Consider the following 14,102-nt stretch of genomic DNA (forward strand, 5'->3'; position numbering starts at 1 on the left):
CTGGTCCCGTGTGGTGCACGGCACTGGCTGGTCCCGGTGACAGAGCGTCGTCGCTGATGCGCGTCCCACAGTTTATCCCTTCACCCGTTGGTGGGCATTGCGGGTGGATTCCCAGGTTCCCCTGTTGGGACGTTCTTGGACAAATCTTCGCGTGGACAGGTGCCGTCACCTCTTTGGGAGAAGCGCCAAGGCTCAGGGCCGCTGGGTCACGTGGTCGGTGTTCGCCCAGCTCCGTACGCGACCGCTGCCCTGTTTTCCAAGTCCCACTCCTCTGCACCCGCGTCGGCCTTCTGCTCACGGAGGGGTGACACGGTCCCTTCGCGGGGCCCCGGCTCCTGCCTCTCCCTCTCTCTGAAGCTGTCATCCGCTGATGCCCCCCGCGGTGTGCTGGGCTGGACAGGGCCCCCCCTCTTCAGAATGCGACCGTATCTGGAAACGGGGGGTCTGCAGACGCACTGAAGTGGAGGTCTCCCTGGATTAGGGCGGGGCTTGAGTCAGTGACACACACAGAGACACAAGGGAAGACGGCCACGTCACGTGACTATGGAAGCAGAGGTGGGGGAGGTGGCCACGGGCCGTGGAACTTGGGGGCCACGAGACCTGCAAGAGTCGGGGGGATCCTTTCCTGGAGTCTCTGGAGGAAGGGGGCCCTGCCTTGTTCCCACCTTGATTTCAGACTGCTGGCCCCTAGGACTGTGAGAATACGTCTCTCTTCTTTCGAGCGAACCTGTTCATGGTAGTTTGTGAGGCCTGTGATATTTTGTTACGGCAGCTTACGTGAAGCGAACGGCCCGCAACACGTCTCCTCGCCAAACTCCTATCGGGCCTCCAAGCCCTCCATCACCAGCGCCTCCTCCCACGGGAAGCTCTCCCTGACTGCCCACTCCTCACGGGCTCTCCTCCTGGGCCCCTCCGGACAGGACCCAGCAGGGCGGTGGGCAGGACTCCGCAGCCAGGCTACCATGGGGCCACGTGGCGACTGGGCGGGACGGGACCCTGATTCGGCGAGAGGCTGGCAGGGAGACGGAGGTCGAAAAGCTGGGTCTGGGGAGAGCTGAGGGAGCAGACTTCACGGGAGCAAGAGGGGGCCACGAGGTCCCTGGGGGCCGCACCCTGGGGACTTCCTGCCCAGACCGAAGGGCTGGAGGGAGAGGGGGAGGGGGAGGGGCAGGGGGCTGCCGGCAGGGCTCAGCCGTCAGGAGCCGGGGGTGGCCGCCCCTCAGAACTGACCACCGGCCCCCGTCTTCCCTTTGTGCTCCCATCCCCCACAGCCAAGCAGAAGCCAAAGGTCGGGGGGCCGCGGACTGGATCGGGGCAGCCTCTGGTGCAGGTGGCGGGACTGCAGGGCATCCCCCGAGGCCTCAGTGTCTCCAGTCACATGGGGACGACGGGAGTGCCGCCTCACGGGGCGTGAGGATGAAGTGATGCTTGGAAGACAGGAGCCCAGCGAGTGCACGTGGCCGGCCACCGGGGTTGGCCCCGCCGTGCTCCGCCCGGAGCGACAGCCTCCTTCCTGAGGACATTAAGGGTTCTGGCATCTCGCGGTCACGCTCCGACGTTCCAGGTGCTGACGGCCTGACTGGTGGCTTGAGCTGAAAAGAGGAGGAAGGAGGGGACGCGTGTCTCCTCTCTGGGCGGGGGGGGGGGGGCGGTCTGCAGGAGAGCCCCTCAGGGACAGCCGGATCCTTGTCCTCCCTCGTCCTTTGGTTCTGGAAGCGGTGCCCTACGTGAGCACCACGGCAGGGAAGCCTTCCTTGCTGGCACACCCTCAACCCCCCCAGCGGTCCCGTGTGGCCGCCGCCGTGACCGCCAGGAAGCCGAGGCTCAGAGAAGCCGGGGGACTTGCCCGAGGTCACACGTGTCTCAGTCCGCAAAACACCTCCGGCCGGACGGCTTAGACAACTGGTGTTCATTTCTCTCTGTCCTGCAGCCTGCGAAGTCCGAGCTCAGGTGCCAGCAGATCCCGTGTCCGGTGAGAGACCTCCTCCGGGTCCGCGGACGGCCGCCCTTCCGTGGTGTCCTCACGTGGGCTGTCCTTGGTGTGTGCTCACAACGAGAGAGCCCTGCCTCGTCCTCTTCCTAACCCCCAATCCCATCACGAGGCCCCGCCCTCACGACTTCATCCAACCCTAATTTCCTCCCAAAGGCTCTGCCTCCAATACCCACCCCCCCACCCCAGGGGCTTAGGGCTTTCACACCTGAACTGGGGTGGGGGGGGTCGCAGAGTGCAGCCCACAGCACGCGGGCAGCGGCAGGAAGGGTTAATGGCCCGGCTCCGCGTGGCACGGAAGGCGGGCTCGTGTGTGTCCCTCGCCTGGCCAGGCCCGCCCTCCACCGGCCCCGCCACGGGCATCACATCGACTGAGGGATGGCTTCCGACTCCGGAGCAAATCAGTGGAAAGGAAGCCCCCTCGCGGGTGGTCGCAGCACAAGGCAACGGGTTTCCGAGGGGTCTCTGGTGCCGCTTGGGCCACCCACGCTGTTGTTTCACAGTTTGTGAATGGACGTGCCGAGGCAGAATGAAGTGCTCGTGGGAGGGAAGCTAGTCACGGACGGAAGGCCCAGCGCCTGCCACGCGGGGACTCGGCTGGGCCCTTGGTGTGCATTCTCTCAGGCTGCTCTCAGGTGCCCGGGGGGATAGGTCGCCTTACCCCCCGCGCTGCAGAAGAGGGTGTGGACGGCAGGGCCCGGACCCCACGGGGCGGTGGGGGGAGGGAGGCTCGGGGACCGAGCCCGGTCTCCTTGACTTCCGCACACTGGACTTTCCAACACTCCACGTGTCCCTTCCTCCCCGGAGAAACGGATCCTTCCGAGCGGAGATAAACCCACCAGAACCGAGCTGAGGGAAACCGCCTCGTCCTTTGTGAGAAAGGGCGTCTGAGCAGGCTGCAGGGTAGAGCCCGATGCCCCTGACGTCCTTCCACCCCCAGGATGCTCAGAGCCTCCCCGCCGGACACACCAGAATGCAGTGGGCGTGAGTTTTTCCCGGCCTGGATGAGGACATGCCCACTGGGCCCACCAGGGGCACAGCACAAGGGGTGCGGGCATCGCAGGGTGGAAGGAGTTGAGTTCTAGCGGCCAGTCGCTAAGTGACACGTGAAAGGAAGTAGGATCCGAGAGCTTCCTGCACACACACCCCGTGAGGCTGGAGTCTGAGCTGCAGACAAAGAGCGATTTTTCTAGTATGGCAAGAACACACACACACACACACACACACACACACACACACACACACACACAGAGCCCATCCCACTCTGCAACAAAAACAGCCTTGCGGGGGCTTGGTGACCCTGGACCCAAAACACACCCACACTGGACTGGGGCCCTGGCATCCCAGCCACACCCAGAGGCCCGGGTCTGCCCCGCCAAGTCCCCGAAACGTGTTGGGGCCCGCCCAAGGACGCAGGATTCAACCTCTTCCCCCGTGTTATTTGTTCTATTTATCTCCGCCTTGAAGCCGTACATCTAAACAGCGCGGGCCCTTGACTGCTGAGTCAGCACCAGAGCTAAAACTCATAAAATCCTATTTCAGAAAGGTCCAATGATTTTATTTTCTGACCATAAATATGAAATTTAATTAGCAGCTTGCTGCTAATGAAGTCGCCATGGAAGCCGGCCTGAGGACACAGAGCAGAAGAGAACGCCCACAGTACACAGAGCCTGCGGCCCTGTTAACTCTTGCCTCGCCCCCTGCCCTTGGCCAGGTCCCCTGAGGCCTGGAGAGCCATCGACAGCCTCTGACCTGGAAGGACAGGGGGCCGCTGGCTCAGAGAACAGGAAGTGGGTCAGATGTCCCCTCTGGGCTGGTGGGAAGTCCTGGGCTCTCTGGCCTGGCTCATCTCCACAGCAGGAGGGAGGGCCTGGAAAGAAGCCGGAAACATCAGGGCTTAGAAAGAGCCCCGTTTGGCGCCTGGGTGGCTCAGTCCGTTAAGCGTCTGACTTTGGCTCAGGTCATGATCTCGCGATTCATGAGTTCGAGCCCCGCATCAGGCTCTGTGCTGACAGCTCAGAGCCTGGAGCCTGTTTCAGATTCTGTGCCTCCCTCTCTCTCTGCCCCTCCCCTGCTCATGCTCTGTCTCTCTCTGCCTCAAAAATAAATAAAAACATTAAAAAAAAAAATTAAAAAAAAAAAAAAGTAAGAGCCCCGTTACTCTGCATCACGGGACATCAGCGGCAGAACAATGTGGGGGTATTCGCACTTGACCGAACACTAGAAGCCCAACTCCTCGCTCCTCCAACCACCCCGGGGCCTCGGTTTATGTTTTGTAAAATGGGAATATATAAATAATCCGGAAACAGTTTATCTAGGCATAATGCCCACGGCGGGTGGAACGTTAGCGATGATTAAATGTATTTCTAGAGCACGTGCCTGGGATACAGCCGGCGCTTGGGGAATGGGAGCCTGTGTTATCACCATCCTTGTACGAGTTTGTCAGTTAAATCCAAAGTCCAGAACTCACTACGCTCTGAGGTGCTGTTGAGAAGAAATGGAGTATTTCAAGCGCCATCCAAGAAGCTGAAGTTAAAACACAACAAACTCGGTCCACAGGTCGGTGCTGAAGTCACGTGAACATCAACCAAAATGTGTCGTGCGTCACCTTGTCTAAAATCCAGGTGTGCACGCGCCACGCGAGGATATGTCCTTCCCACGTGCAGAGGTCATGGCCACGCACGTGCCCACGCACGGACTTCCCAAACACGAATACCTGCTAATTAATTCTATTTTTTTTAACGTTTATTTATTTTTTTTTTGAGACAGAGAGAGACAGAGCATGAACGGGGGAGGGGCAGAGAGAGAGGGAGACACAGAATCGGAAACAGGCTCCAGGCTCTGAGCCATCAGCCCAGAGCCCGACGCGGGGCTCGAACTCACGGACCGCAAGATCGTGACCTGGCTGAAGTCGGACGCTTAACCGACTGCGCCACCCAGGCGCCCCTTGAGTTCTTGAATAAGTAGGAACAGTGCATGTTTCAGTGCCCTGTGGCTCTGCAGGGAATTCCCCTAGGGTCACGGCCGAGATTTCTGGGATGCTGGAGCCTGAACCCCCTCAGGTGCAACCGTCAGCCCCAACAGGTGCAGCCGGCTTTAGGGATTAAATGTCGCGGGCGCGCTATGCTGTGTCCACCCAATCCCCTCGTCCCCCATTTACCGCGTTTAGCACCGTGGTCTCCTCTCCACCACAAGCATCGGGCGATCTCCCCCGTGAGGAACCGTCCGGGCTCCTGGGCTGAAACCCCTCAGAGATCAATGCCGCCTGGGCGCCCACGGCGTCGGCACCACCTGGAGCTGGTCGGACCTGCAGCTCTCCAGACCTCCTCTTCGACGTTCTGACTCAGAGCCTGCGTTTTAATGAGCTCCCTGGGTGACACACAAACACGCGCCGGCCGGTGCCCTTCTAACCCAGCGCTCACCGTCTGCAGAGATGCCGTGTGCCTATTCACTCCCCTTCGGAGTCTTCTGGAATGTTTGTTTGACACTGTGCTGCTCTCTCCTGGCTCACGCCCTGCCTGGCCTCCGATGGAGCCTCTGACTTTGCATTCTGGCCCAAAGCATTCAAGCGGCTGGGTGCCAAGGAGGACCACGTCTTCACACTTTATCCCTCCGTGGCCCTCGCTTTGCCGTGGCCTTGCTGTCGGCCCTAGACGCTCGTGCCTGTGATACGACACGTTGGGGGCACACTGACTTCATTCCTGACCAACAGCATCACCGGAAGCAACGTCTAAACTTGGGGATCTGGGCTCGGCCACCCGCTGCCTACCTCTTCTTCACCCAGCCACCTTCCAATGAGTCTTGTAAGAACGGTGTTTCCTTGTAGCTAGTCCCGCAAAGCGAAGGAAGGATTCTTTTGCAAAGTAAGGATTCGGCCCCACAGCTATTGCTTATAAAATTCTAATATTTCATACAACAAGACCTGGGGGTGTACTTGAAGTCTTATTTGTGGACAGGGTGCCCCATGACTGCTCCTTCCAATAAATCCTAAATCGCTGCCCATCTGTAATTAATCCCTTCTCATCTGGCTTCGGCGCATTCGGATCGGTCATCAGGTATGTGGAAAGTAACACATTACACATGGCAGCAAAAATGTTAAACAGTTACAAGGTGTGAGGAGATGTTTGCAACTGTTTGTAGACATTGGAACAGGTGGCTCAGGATGACCCTAATGGAAGATCAACTCGGGAGCTAAACCTCATGACTGCTCTGCCTTTTTGCCTGGACGCACCTTACGCAGCGTGGACGGCAGGTTGGAGCTCAGAGCACGGCAGCTGCACCAGAGCGGCGGGGAGGCAGACATCAGAGTTCAGGGCTGTTGAGGTCTGCAATCTGAGAGGACGGAGGCCGAGGGGAACTACACAGGGCGTGGCTAGATACTAAATTGCACCCACGCAGGCAGGACCCCGTGAGCTGAGCAGAGAGCAGCTGCCACGGGACTGTGACCTGAGAAGGTGCAGATGACACATAGGGCTGAGATGCTGGAGTTTAAACTAGCCACATTGGAGAGACTCCACTGAGTTAGGGACCCAGAAAGTCTGTATCTTAGGAACAGGCCTACTCTAACTTCAGAAGAGAGGCGACGCCAGAGGCACCTTACCAACCTTAACAATAAATTTCAAAAGGATCAGGCCTATTCATACATAAATTGTTTGCCAGGCCATAGCTTATCACAAATTACAGACAAACCCAGAAACTTGGTATCCACGAGGACCAGAATTCAAGAAAAAATTTTAGCAGACATGTGTGTAAGCTGACAAATTTGCCTCATACCCAGAAGTGGAAAAAAAACCAGTCAATGGAAACAGATCCAGAAATTACAGTCTGCACATCAAGACCTTAAAGCAGCTATTATTCACAGGTCAATGATTTAAAGAAAACATGGACATAATGATAAAACAGATTATGAAACAAGAAATAAATGAAAATTCTAGATGTTAAAAATTAGAATATAAAGTTATAAATTCAGATAGGCGGGTTTAACAACCACTTGGACCCTGCAGAATATACAGTAAACTTGAAAACAGGGCAACAGAAACTCTACACCTGAGGCACAGAGGGGAAGAAAAGGCTAAAAAGGCCGAAGAGAGAATGAAAAACCTTGCTATGGGATCATAGCAAGTGATCTAACATTATGTAATTGGAATCCCAGAAGGAGAAGACAAAGAGAAATTGTAGAATAGAAACTATGTTTTTAAATGTTTCCATATTCAGGGCACCTGGGTGGCTCAGCAGACTCAGCGTCTGACTCTTGGTTTCCACTCAGGTCATGATCTCTTAGTTTGTGGGTTCAGGCCCTACATCAGGCTCGGTGCTGACAGTGCAGGGCCTGATGGGATTCTGTCTCTCTCCCTTTCTCTCTTCCCCTCCCCTGCTTGCATTGGCTTCTCTCTCTCTCTCTCTCTCTCTCTCTCAAAATAAATAAACTGTAAAAATAAAATAAAATGTTTCCACATCTGATGAAAAATATCAACCTACGGGTTCAAGAACCCCAGTGAACTCGAAACAAAATGAAGACAAAAGTGTACATAGTCATATCTCAAACAAATTGCTAAAAATTGAATATAAAGAGAAGAATGTTAAAAAAACAAGGAAGATACATTCTACACCATGCAATAGTGCTAAGAATTACTGTTCATTCCTCATGGGAAACAATGTGGAGAAGAAACCAGAACCGTATCTTTAAAGACTTAAAACAAAAATAACAACCCATTGTGCCCCTTATAACACATGTAGAAAATACAGGCCAATAACATCACAAGGATGACTTTACACTAGATGCAAAGCAACAGAAATACGAGGTAGGTTGTGGTGAGCCAAAGATGCATTTTATAAACCATAGAGCAACTGCACATTCACAGGAATAAAACCAAAGAAGCAGGCCTACAAGTCAACAGAGGAGATAAAATAGAATACCAAAAAAGACTGACTTGATTAATCTTCTTTGATTAATCCAGTGAAAGGCAGAAAAGGAGGAAAAACGAAACACAGAGTGGATGCATCCTAACGACAACACTCAGACGGTAAATGTAAATGAACTAAACACTTCAGCTAAAAGGCAGAGATCATCCGGATGAATTAAAAAATAATAGGGGCGCCTGGGTGGCGCAGTCGGTTAAGCGTCCGACCTCAGCCAGGTCACGATCTCGCGGTCCGTGAGTTCGAGCCCCGCGTCGGGCTCTGGGCTGACGGCTCGGAGCCTGGAGCCTGTTTCCGATTCTGTGTCTCCCTCTCTCTCTGCCCCTCCCCCGTTCATGCTCTGTCTCTCTCTGTCCCAAAAATAAATAAAAACGTTGAAAAAGAAAAAAAAATAAATAAGAGCCAACTATAAGCTGTGTGTAAGAGACACACATTAAATATAAAGACACAAATCAGATAAAGGTAAAAACTTGGAAATGTTATTCATAAAAACTGGAATGGCTATCCTGGTATTGCAAAAATAGCCTTCAGGGGAAGGAATACCACCAGAGACAAACAGGGACATTTTGTAATGATGATGGAGTCCCTTCATCCAGAAGTTATGACGGTCCTAAACGTGTACGCATCTTGTGGCAGAGGTTCAAAACACACGAGGCAAAAAATGGACAAAACTGGAGGGAGGATTAGAGAAATCTACAATTGTAGTTGGAGATTCCAACACTCCTCTCGGTTATTTTTAGGACAAGCAGACACAAATCAAGGATACAGAAGACTGGAACAACACTATCAACCCACTTGACCTAAAGGACATTTACAAGACATGACAGCTGACGAGTTGTAGGACACCTGCAGAATATACGTGCTTTTCAAGCGTGCATAAAACATGCACCGAGACCTTCGGCTGGTCCGTAAGACAAGTCTCGATAACTTTAATAGATTTAAAATTACGTAAAATACCTTTTCTGGCAAAAAGGAATTAAATCAGAAGTTGATAACGAAAAATCCCCAGATATCTGGAAATTAAATGACACGGTCCTAAATAACCCACTGCTCAAAGAAGTGAAAGGGGAATTTTGAAAATATTTGAACTAAATAGAAATAAACACACAGTATCAAAAATTGGCGGCCTATGGCTACAGCAAGGCTTAGAGGAAATTTATAAATTTAAAGGCTTATATTAGAAAAGAAGAATGATTTAAAATTAATGACCTTAAATTTCAACATTAAGAAGCCGGAAAAGTCGAAGTAAGTAGAGGGAAGGAGACAATGAAAATGAGTAGAAAACAATTAAAATGGAAAATACAACAGCAATATGGAAAAAGCAGTAAAATAAATTCTTTGAAAAGACTCACAAAATTGATAAGGCTCTAGCTAGACTGAAAAAAAGAAAACAAAATAATCAATATCAGGTATGTAATTAGAGATCCACCAGGCACTGAGAGGACATTATGGGAATATTATGGAAAACTTTATGCCCACACATTCTACGCATAGATGATAAGGACAAAAATTATGCAAAACACACAAATTCCCAAAAGTGACGTAAGAAGAGACAGTTTGAGTTAGCCTATCTATTAAAGATTTTGAAGTCATTATTGGAAAGTCTCCCACAAAGAAAGTTCTAGATTCCTATGGCTTCACTGAATTCTACCAAACACTTTAGACAGAAAGAACACCAATTTTACATAAACTCTTTCATAAAACAGAGAGGGAAGTAATATTATTCCCCCTCTCATTTTATGTGCCCCAAATTATGCTGACCATAATGAAGACAGTCCCAAACCAAATGAAGACATTACAGGAAAAGACAATTAAACAAAACAAAACAGTATCCTTCATGAATATAGATGCAAAAATTCTGACTGTGATTTTTGCACAAAATTTCAGAAATATATACAAAGGATAACACATTGTGACCAAGTGGGGTTGATGCTGGGAATGTAAGGTCGGTTCAACATTCCAGAAAATCAACCAGTGTAATTCATCCTATTAAGAGACTAAAGCGGAAAAAAGCCATATGATTATCTCAACACATACAGAAATCATCTGGCAAAATTCAACACTCATTCATATTAAAAACCCTCCACAAACTAGCATAGAAGGAACTGTCCTCAACCTGGTAATAGCTAGCATCATACTTCATGACAAAAGGCGAAATGCTTTCCCTCTCACGTTGGGAACAAAGCAAGGATATTCCCACAAACCCCTTCTATTCAGTAGTATGCTGGGGGTTTCTAGATGGTGCAATAAGGCAAGAAAAATAAAGGAAATGAAGATTAAAAAGGAAGGGGTTGGGGCGCCTGGGTGGCGCAGTCGGTTAAGCGTCCGACTTCAGCCAGGTCATGATCTCGCGGTCCGTGAGTTCGAGCCCCGCGTCGGGCTCTGGGCTGATGGCTCAGAGCCTGGAGCCTGTTTCCGATTCTGTGTCTCCCTCTCTCTCTGCCCCTCCCCCGTTCATGCTCTGTCTCTCTCTGTCCCAAAAATAAATAAAAACGTTGAAAAAAAAAATTAAAAAAAAAAAAAAAGGAAGAGGTAACCTGCTGTTATTTGCACACGTCATGACTGTGTACAGACAAAATACAAAGGAATCTATAAAAAACCTACTAGAGTCGATATCAATAGTAAGTACTTATAATTAATCACAAATTTAGCAAGGACACAGGATGCAAGGTCAGTATACAATAATAAAAAAACCCCCTAATATCAAAAAGTCTAAAACACTGCAGATTTAAATACAATGAATGATACATACAATGTCTGCACTGAAAAACTACAAAGCATTGCTATAAAATAAAATAAACCCTAAACCAAATGGAGAGGTAATGTATCATGGTCACAGATAGGAAGATTCTTCAATGTGGTTGAGATGTTAAGGTGTCTGTTAGGTGGAAATTTACCTATGACTTCAATACGTTTCAATCAAATACCAAAAAGCTTTTTGGTATGGCATGAACTAACTAATTCTTTTTTAAAAAAAATTTTTTTTCAACGTTTATTTATTTTTGGGACAGAGAGAGACAGAGCATGAACGGGGGAGGGGCAGAGAGAGAGGGAGACACAGAATCGGAAACAGGCTCCAGGCTCTGAGCCATCAGCCCAGAGCCTGACGCGGGGCTCGAACTCACGGACCGCGAGATCGTGACCTGGCTGAAGTCGGACGCTTAACCGACTGCGCCACCCAGGCACCCCTGAACTAACTAATTCTAATGTTTATATAGGAAGGCCAGGAACAATTCTGGGAAAAAAAAAAGAATGAAATTGGAGGAACGTGATATAAATTAATATATATTAAAATATATGTATTTATCTATTATGCTATGTTCTCTATTACATTATCGTATAATATGTAGTCATATTATAAGTTATATACATATATAGATATAATTTCAAGACTTACTGTCAAACTATAATCAACAAGACAGTGTGTTTTGTTGTATAAAGACAGGCAAAAAATCAACGAAAGAGAACAGTGGGCCCAAAAAAGATCTACAGCTACGTTGCCAGTTAATTTTTGACAAAGACAGCAAAATAATTCAAAGGTGGTGGGAAAGTCTTTTCAGTGATTGTTGCTGGGGCAGCTGGATATCCACATGGAAAAAGATAATCCTCCTACGCGGACACTAACATTAACTCAAGACAGACCACCGACACAACCCTAAAATCCCAAACTGTGATGTTTGTAGAAGAAAATATAAGAATGCCTTGAAGTGGGCCCAGATTTCCTGGACAAAATCCAGAAAGCACTAACCACAAAACTGAAGAAAGAAAAAAAAACAATCAATAACCTTCATCGAAAGAAAAACAAAAACAAAACCTTGAAAACCCGCCCATTAAAAACACTAGTAGGAAAATGAACAGGGAATCCGTGGACTTGGAGGAAACTGTTGCCATATATAGGCCCCCAGATGAAGGACTGGTACCCGGAACATGTGAAGAAAAGAACCCCTCAAACCAAAACTAAACAGTAATGGGTCAAAGAGTAGACGGAAGGCCTGGGCACCCATTTCAAGAAGGAACACATACAGCTAAACACATGAGAAAGCGCTCACGATGGCTAGTCAGCAGGCGACTGCAAATTCAAAGAGCACGAGGGAACACCGCACGTCCAGTAGAACGGCCAAAATACAGATGCGAGGACGCCGTATGTGGGGAAGGTGCGGGAAACGAGAACTCATACCCAGCTGGTGGGCTGCCAAAGAGCTTCCACTTTGGAAGGCGGTCTAGCAGCTCTTGCAAGATTAAACATGCCCTCGTCCTCTGACCCAGCACAGACCTAGGGTCCTAGGACTCTCGGTATTTACTCAAGTGGCGGAGAACACGTCTGCACAAAGACGGGCGCGTGAATGTTTAGTGCGGCTTTGCTCGTGACAGCAGAAAACTGGAAGCAGTCCAAATGCCTGTCAACAGGACGATGGATAAACCATCTGCAGTTAAGAAAAAGGAATACGAAGGATCAAACGCACGGCATGGGCAAATCTCAAAAACGTGCGGAGCGAAGGGAGCCAGATGCGAAGAATGACGCGCCGTAGGATTCTCGCGAGGTGAAGTTCTCACGCAGCAAGGCCATCCGACACAGCAGAAGTGGGAGCAGTGGCTACGTCTGCTGGGAAAGGTAGGCACTGAGACAGGCAAGCACACGAGGGCACTTGCTGGCTGGGGGTTGGAAAGGGTTTATATTTTGATGGGGTATGGGTTACCTTTTGTTTTCTTTTTTTAATGCTTATTTATTTTTGAGGGAGAGAGAATGGGCACGAGTGGGGGAGGGGCAGAGACGGAGAGAGAGAGAGACACACACAGAGAGAGGGGGCTCCACGCTGTCAGCACAGAGCCCGACGCAGGGCTCCAACTCACAAACTGTGAGATCGTGACCTGAGCCGAAGTCGGACACTCAACTGATGTAGCCACCCGGGCGCCCCTGGAGGACAGTACTGAACCCACTATGGTATGCCCTCTGGTCCCCAGAATTCACATCCATCCCACTTGCAAAACACATTCCCCCACACCAGCACCCTGCTAAGTGTTGAACCATCTCCAGAAGCCACCCATTAACATGCACACGTCACCTGGGACGAGAGGCTGTACCTGGCAATTCTCTTCTGGGTTGGTCCCAGTGGAAAGCTATAACTGACCTTGAAAGGCTCAGGGATCCCGGTCCCGGGCAGAGAAGAGACAAGGGAGGCAAGTTTCATTCAACACAGGTGAAATGGCAGGGAACAGCCCGTATCGGGGTCTGGGATGGGCAGGCCCAGGCCACAGATGTACAGCAAATGCGTACTTTTCTGCATTAAAATTCAAAAGAGCAACATGGGGGCTCATTCAGGCCACCATCCCATCGGACGCAGAGGGCACTTCCTGAGGGTCTTGGGAGGAAGTTTCTGGCAGCCATCCTGGATTGGTATCTGACCCCCTGGGAGGCACGACTAACATCTGTGGGGCCTTGAGAACCTGGGAACACGCCCTGACACTTGCTAACTCCACAGGAAGGTGGGGGGTATGTGCCCCGGGAGAAGGTCGCATCCACAGAGAGAGCCAGAGGTCAAGTCAAGGCTATTTGAGCAGGGTAGACAATTGAGCCTGGGCTGGGGCCACCCCCTGCAGGTTTAGGAGCTGGCTCTCAGTACACCTGTCCCTGACACGCCCTACCAGCCCCCCTCCCCTTTCTCCAGGCCAGAGGAACCCGTCCTACCACCAAATGCTCCCAGGCCTTAAGCCTCCTTCACCTTGTACCATCAAAGTCGGCTCTCAGAGCGGAAACAGACTGCCACCTTCTCACAGCTCCCCTGGGATACAGATATTCCTGGTCACGATTGATCATGAATTCCCCACCCAGGGTAACCCCGCGGGGCGGCTGAGCCCCATTCACACATGAGCACAGACCCTCCAACACCAAGGTGCCGGCTGCCAGCTCTGTAATGTTTCAGCTCTTTCACGAACACCTGTTTTGGGAGAGCAGACATCGCTATTCCTAACAGGGATTTCAAACATCGGGGATCTGACTGCATGTGTGTGTCGGGGGCGGGGAGAGCTGTTCTGCAAACAGGGGGCCTCGAAACCACAGCGCTGTTTATATGTGAGAAACACACGGTTAGAGGGTTGGGCTGCAGTGGGTTCTACGCGTGGTGCCTTTGCCGGACGGAAGCTCGGAGGTCTGCAAGAAGGTCTTTTTTTTTTTTTTTTTTTTTTTTTTTTTAAT

Source organism: Herpailurus yagouaroundi, unplaced genomic scaffold (genome assembly GCF_014898765.1).
Source record: "Herpailurus yagouaroundi ecotype Mexico unplaced genomic scaffold, PumYag 216, whole genome shotgun sequence".
NCBI lineage: Eukaryota > Metazoa > Chordata > Mammalia > Carnivora > Felidae > Herpailurus > Herpailurus yagouaroundi.